Genomic DNA, 6,753 nt, shown 5'->3' with positions numbered 1-6,753 from the left:
ATACCTCTCAGGAGCATGGTATGATGATTCACATGAAGGGACAGAGCTCCTGATATATAATAGAGACACTTCCTGTCTCAGTGTACGTACAAACAATGCATTGCTAGATTTTATTTTATTTGGTGGGGTAGATAATATGGCTCAAAGAGGAGTACTTTTCCTTTCCTTCCAGAGTTTGATAGGAATGGGTGTATACTAATGAGGACAAGGAAGAAGAGAGACCAAATAATAGAAAGAATAGGTCAGTTTGTTTGAGAAAAAAGCTATGTTGAAGTATTTATTTGCAAAATTCCAGTTGCCATAGCAATTGGATGCTGCTCTTTCCACTGTCCCCCCTTTTATCCTTTGCATGGTCTTTAAAGAAGTTATTTCCTAGGCAGATGTAGTTCTTGCAGTTTATCTTGAAGATTTTCGAGTATTTCTTCTCACCTGTTTTTCCTTTTCCCTTTTGCAGTCCAAATCCAGCCTCTCATCCTGGAAGTACTGGAGGTACTAGCTATTTCAGGAGCAGGTTCTTATGATCAGAGGATCATTAAGAAGCCAGATCCAAGTTGAAATGCTCAGCTATTGCCTTCTGTAGCATCCTAGCATATAAATAAGTAATAAATATAGGCATTAAGTACAATGTAGAATGGCTTAAAAAGCTGAAGGTTACAGGATAGTCAAAATTCTCTGAAACCCAAGGTGAGACTTACCCCCTAATTGGAGGGAACAAAAATGATCATAAGTATCTCTCTATTTTATTCCATTAGATCCTCACAACAACCTTATGAGCCAATCATAGCTAATATTTACTGAGCACTCACTTTGTGCCAGAGACTTTTTGAACCTTACGTTATCTCATCTAAGCTCTCACAACAACCCTTACTGCAAATAATTTTCTTTATTTCAAAATTGAGACAAGGACATTGAGTTGACAATTATTAAACACATATTATGTGCCAAGGCATTGTGTTAAGTACTTGACATACATTTCCCCACAGTAAGCCTCTTAAGTAGGCCTGTATTTCATTGAGTGTCAAAAGTTAAATAGCTTGCCCAAGTCTATTAGCTAAGAAGAGGAAGAAGCAAAATTCAAACTTAAGCATTCTTATTCCAAAGCTCATGAGCTTAAGCACTCCAGAAATTGAAGTGGAAATTTAGAGAGTTTAAGAGATTTCCCCAAGTTTACACAGCCAGCAAATCATAGACTGATACCTTAATCAAGGTCTCCCTGATTTAAGAACTGACATGTTGACAGTTGGCAGTAAGAAAAATAATGGGAAATTAATTTAGTTCTCTCCTTTGAAGCTAATTCTCAAAGCACAGGAATCTAACTGGGTTTTGCTTCAGTGTACTCTCTAAATATAGTTCTCTCAGAAGTTAGTTTGTAAATCACTAGCCAGACTTTTTAGTACCTGGCAACTAAACTAAACTTACAGGGCAAATAGTTCCTATTCTAAAGGTGTTTACCACCTACTTTAGGAAACTAGATGTTTAAAAATGAAAGGAGACAGGGAGGAGGGGAGAGAGGCAGATAAGAAGGGAAGAAGGAAGTGAATGAATATTAATAATATTATATGAGGTAAGACAGAGGTAGTATTTACTTTTATCTCCAACTTCTGGGGCTAGATAGAGGAAGTGGACTTTTATTACCTACATTTCATAGTATAGACCAAGATGAATTTTGCTACTAATTGATGATGTAGGAACTCAGTGCTTTTCAAACATTAAAGTGCAGATGAATCACCTGGGGGATCTTGTTAAATGCAGGTTTTGATTCTGTTTGGCTACGGTGGGGGTTGAGACTCTGTATTTCTGTTGTTATCCCAGAAGATGCTGGTGGATCACACCTTGAATAGCAAGGCTCTAGTTTAAGTAGTATGATTTACTTTAATTTAAAAATTATGGACACAAATATTTAGAAGGAAAATACCTAACACATTAAACTATAAGTATTTCTATTTTCCTTATTATTTAAAAATTGTCATGAGGCTTTGCTTCCTCCAAACCATAATCTCCCGTGGCTTGTCATAGCAGCCAACATTTTTCATTCTTATAGTTCTCTTTTGGGTTAAAATACCCTTACCTGAAAGTTTTATTCAAAGGTAAACATGTGGGCCTGCCTGACTACCTGGCTGCCTCCTTGCTTCCCTCTCTGTCCTCCTGACTCCCTCTTTTCCTGAATAATTCAGTCCAAAAACCATTAGGTGGGACTGAGAGAGGTAGGTATGCACAGGGAAGGGGTGGTGAAGAGCAGTGTCAACTGGGTGTAGGTTGTCGCACTGTGAGTGGGGCGAGGAGAGTGTTTGCCTGGGGTCTGGTCTATAGCATGGATACAGGCAATTAGTCACTTTGGAGAATATGGAGGAATTGATTCAATAAGTAAATATTGAGGATATTTTCACTGTGGGAGTTACAAATAGGGAAAAGGAGAAAACTAGAATGGCCCTTTAATATTATACTAAAATTGGAATTATCAGTGTGAACTCATGGTTTAAAATATATAACTCTTCCCACCACCCAGCACCAGTAGCCTCAGCAGCAGTCACATGTGTCCACAGTCATCGTGCCCAATGGCGTATAAGGATGCCTCACCACCATCCCCTCCAAACATCTCATCTCAGTCACCATCCAGAACAGTACCAGGTGTGCCCAGCACACCTCCTTGGACAGCCAGGACCACAAGAGCAAGGTGGTAAGCCAGATGGGCCTGAGCTACTTGTGGAACACCCTGGACAGCACTACCTGACCACTCACTGTGACATGGAGCAGAGTTACCCCAGCCTTCAAGGCCACAGAATCACCCCCAAAACCTGTAGCTCTGAAGAGTGGACAAGGGATGCTCACCAGCTCTGAAGTCCACCCTGAGGCCATTCCCAAAAGGATACTGTCATCTATAGTAGTGATTTTCAACCTTTTTCATCTCGCGGCTCATGTAAACTAATTACTAAAATTCTGCAGCCCACCAAAAAATATAATTTTTGCCAATCTGACAAAAAATAGGTATAATTTTGATTCATTCACGCCAGATAGCTATTGTTGTGTTGGTTTTTGTTAATTTTTTATTTGACAATCAAAGGGAAAAGAGGTCAGTGCCCTTGACTAAATAGTCAGGTATTGCATGTTTTAAAAATTCTTGCCACACACCCGTTGAAAATCACTGATCTCGAGGGATACAAGTTGACTGCATTCAGCCAGTGCCAAAAGAGGAGCCCAGACCTGCTATCAAATTCCAGTCCATTGGGGTTCAGGTAGAGAAACACTGGTGAAATAGCACTCCCTCTCACATCTTGTCCTCCCGACAGGACGGCACCTCAGATACCCAGGATGACTATGAGCTGAGTTGTAAGTCATCCAAGAGGAGCCTCTCAGACAGCACCCTTTACCCCAACTCCATCAGCATGGTTGCCCCCAGGATTGCTCAGATCAAGTACTACCTCTCCTATGGAGACAACAGCAATCATGGAATAGAGGCATTGTTGCTGTCCCCACCTGACCCCTGGCTCAAGACCTTCTCCAGCTTCCTAGAGAGCCAGCACAGCCTGGGGCCTGCGGGGAGATGGCTGCTTGTTCTTGGAGCTACTGCAGGCAGAAACAGAGTGGCTGGAAGACTGGTCCTGCCAGGTGGACAAGGAGACCAAAGAGAACGCCCTCTCTGGAGAAGTCTTAGGAAAGGTCCTTAGCACTGTGGGCAGTGTCCCAGAAATTACAGCAGTTCCAGAACCTCTGTGAGCAAAATTTGAACCCTGATGCCAACCCATGTCCAACAACGTAGGACCTGGCAGGGTTCTGGAACTTGCTATAGCTGTCCCATCAAGGACATCAGCATGAAGTTTGATGAACTCTACCACCTCAAGCCCAAAACCTGGCAGCTGGTGGAGACTGCTGAGAAGAGGAAGGAAGAAAAGAAACCACCCCTTCTGGTCCTAAAGAAACCAACCAAATCCAAGCCATCAGTGAGACACTCTACCATCCTCTGACACCAGGGACAAGCAGCGTCAGGAAGTCTGCAAGACACTCCTTGCAGCCAGGCAGGCAGCTTCTTGTGAGACAGAATTCAGTCACACGGAGTGTGGACAGCATTGAGGTTTATGTCCCCCAGTCCCAAACCCAGCTCTGAGACCAGGAAGCAGGAAGCAAACTATTTGAAGTCATCAAACACACACACACACACACACACACACACACACACACACACACACACACACACAATTCAAAAGGAACAAAAACTTTCTCAGCCTTTAGTATGGTTATTCTATCTATAGACCCTGAACCAACTTTCAAATTAACAACATACAAGGGCTCACAGTTTGGCTTTTAGGGGGTCCCTGCCAGTTTTAGGTTATGTAGACTTCACACAAAAAAGTCAACAATAATGCAAAACTATAAAACTTGCTGGCCATGGTGGACCTGATAGACAGACTTTGGCAACTCCCTGGCCCAATCCCCAAACTGCAGTCTTCTACTTGTTCTATCAAATGAGAACTTAAACTAGGCTGTTTACGAGACGATGACAGTGCAAGGGCCTATCAGGGGACCTTGGGCACCTGCCATGTCCTCTCTTCTTTTCCCAGCTAGTCCCCCTCTGACCTCAGAGTTTTTATTCTTCCATTTCTCTTTTCCCTCCAGAGCTTACAGAGGGGTCACCATCCTGTTTAGCAGTTGTCTGGTTCCCAGCTGCCTTTGTAGTTGAGAGCTCAGAGAACAGAGAGATGGACACACATCCCTACCCTGGCAAGTGCTCAAACACAGTCACACAGGTGCACACACAGATGTAGGTTCCTCTCAGCAGAAGCAGCTCTCACCCTGTGATCCGCCAGCGCTAGGCACCATCGCAGGAGACGCACCTCCCTGAGAAGATGGGGAGGGTTTAAGTTTCTGGGGACAAAATGAGATAAAAGCCACAAGACTCCTGCCTTTTTCTTTTCTCCAGCCCCTTCTTTCTTCAGCAAAAAGTATGACTCAGAGTGTCTTGGAGGGGACACTCTAGGAAGGGTTCTCTCTAAGGAGGGACTCCTTTTGCCAGTTCCTGTCTGAGCCTGTGTACAGTACCTGAGGGGGGTGTTGTGTCTGTAGTATGTGTAGATATGCACATAGACCTTAGAATGCATATTTAACAAAGTCCCATCTGCTCACTCATGCCCACCAGTGCCACTGCTGGCTCTTGAGGCAGTTGGCAGGAGGTGGGTGTATGAAAAGCGTATATTTTTATATGTATTAATACCACATCTAGGTGTGCGTACAAGTATGTAAGCTTCTCTCTCTTTTTTTTTTTTTTTTGCCTCCCATCCCCTGCTGTGCCCCCCTGCAACCCTGGCCATGGACCTATCTGCCCAGCCTCTGAGTTTTCTGTTCTGTTCTATTTTTTAAATTATTATTTTTAATTCTCACCCCAGGATATGTTTATTGATTTTAGAGAGAGAGAAAGGGAAAGAAAGAGAGGTGGGGGGGGAGAGAGAAACATTCATGTGAGAGAGAAACATCAATTCATTGCCTCCTGGATGCGCCCAACCAGGGACTGAGCTGGAAACCTAGGTATGTGCCCTGATGAGGAATCGAATCCACAACCTTTTGGGGTAATGGACGATCTTCCAACTGAGCCAACCTGTTTTATTTTTTTACCTCAACTATTCTTCTCTCTCCCTTGCCCCGCCCCCCAGCCCACTCTCAGGGTGTCAGGAGCCCTGAACTGCCATGTCCCAGGCCTACAGGGCAAGGTGAGGAGGCAGCAGGAGGGCACGGCCCAGCCTACAGCGAGCTCAGTGCAGGATGGCTGCTCTCTACTGTGTATAAACTACAGCACTGGGGGCATCCTGGTGTCTGAAACTTACTGCAGGGGGCCCTGGGTGAACCAAGGGCCAGCTGTGGGGTCTCATTTCAGCTTGGCCGCTGTCTGTGACCTTGGGCCAATCACTCGACCACTGCATGCCTCAACTTCCTCCTCAGTAGGACAGGGAGAGTCCCTGCCCTTCCCTAACTCACAGATATGTTGTAAGAATAAATGAGGTAATGCATAAAATAAATAAACAAATAAATAAAATAGAGATAGAAATATAAATGTAAATGTATATGTAAATATAAATGTAAATGTAAATGCACACACACATATACACAATATTATATATTGTACACAACATACTCATATATATGTATAGAATTTATATGTATGTATATATAAAAAATATATAAATTAGCTCTCTTGGCTCTTGGTCTCTTGGTCTCTTGTCCTCTTGGCTGCTTGGCCTTTTGGCTTCTTGGGCTCTCTTGCTTTGCCTCTCATGGGTGGGAGTGGCAGATGCCGGACCACTTGGGGCTTAGGCCTGGCATGGTGGGAAGCCAGCTCCCCGGAGGCAGGGTCCCACACTGGGATGCATGCCAGGCTCCAACCCTCTGGATACTGCGACTTAGGGCAGCCTGGCACATGAGTACTGGACTGCTTCCACTCTCTTGTACTGAGAGCAGTACATGGAGGCATGAGCTGGGAAGTTCCTCACAGATGGAGTTTCCTCTGCGTGACTGCCTGGAGTGATCTGGCAACGCACCTCAGATCCTGAGAGAGCGCTGCTGTGAGGTGATCGCGGCTCTGGAACCACCAGAGAGAGAGCCTGCAGCTGGAGAGACAAAGGCCTGTTCGAGTAACAACATTGGACTACAAGTCAACATACTTTTAACACCACATAAAATAAAGAGCTCTGTGAAATTAAAAAAAAACACACAAAACTTTCCCAGTCTTCCAGTCAAGATGGTGGCATAGGTAAGCATGGTTCACCT

General features: G+C 44.2%; 1 pseudogene; it reads left to right on the top strand.

Annotated features, from left to right (window-relative positions):
• Positions 1–2,495: 2,495 nt before the first annotated feature.
• Positions 2,496–4,102, top strand: LOC129070148 (disks large-associated protein 4-like; annotated as a pseudogene).
• The last annotated feature ends 2,651 nt before the right edge of the window (positions 4,103–6,753 follow it).

The sequence above is a fragment of the Pteronotus mesoamericanus genome, unplaced genomic scaffold (assembly GCF_021234165.1).
Source record: "Pteronotus mesoamericanus isolate MK-2021 breed Mesoamerican mustached bat unplaced genomic scaffold, CSHL_Meso_final contig_246, whole genome shotgun sequence".
In the NCBI taxonomy this organism is placed as follows: domain Eukaryota; kingdom Metazoa; phylum Chordata; class Mammalia; order Chiroptera; family Mormoopidae; genus Pteronotus; species Pteronotus mesoamericanus.
This window is presented reverse-complemented; position numbering and strand designations above follow the sequence as displayed.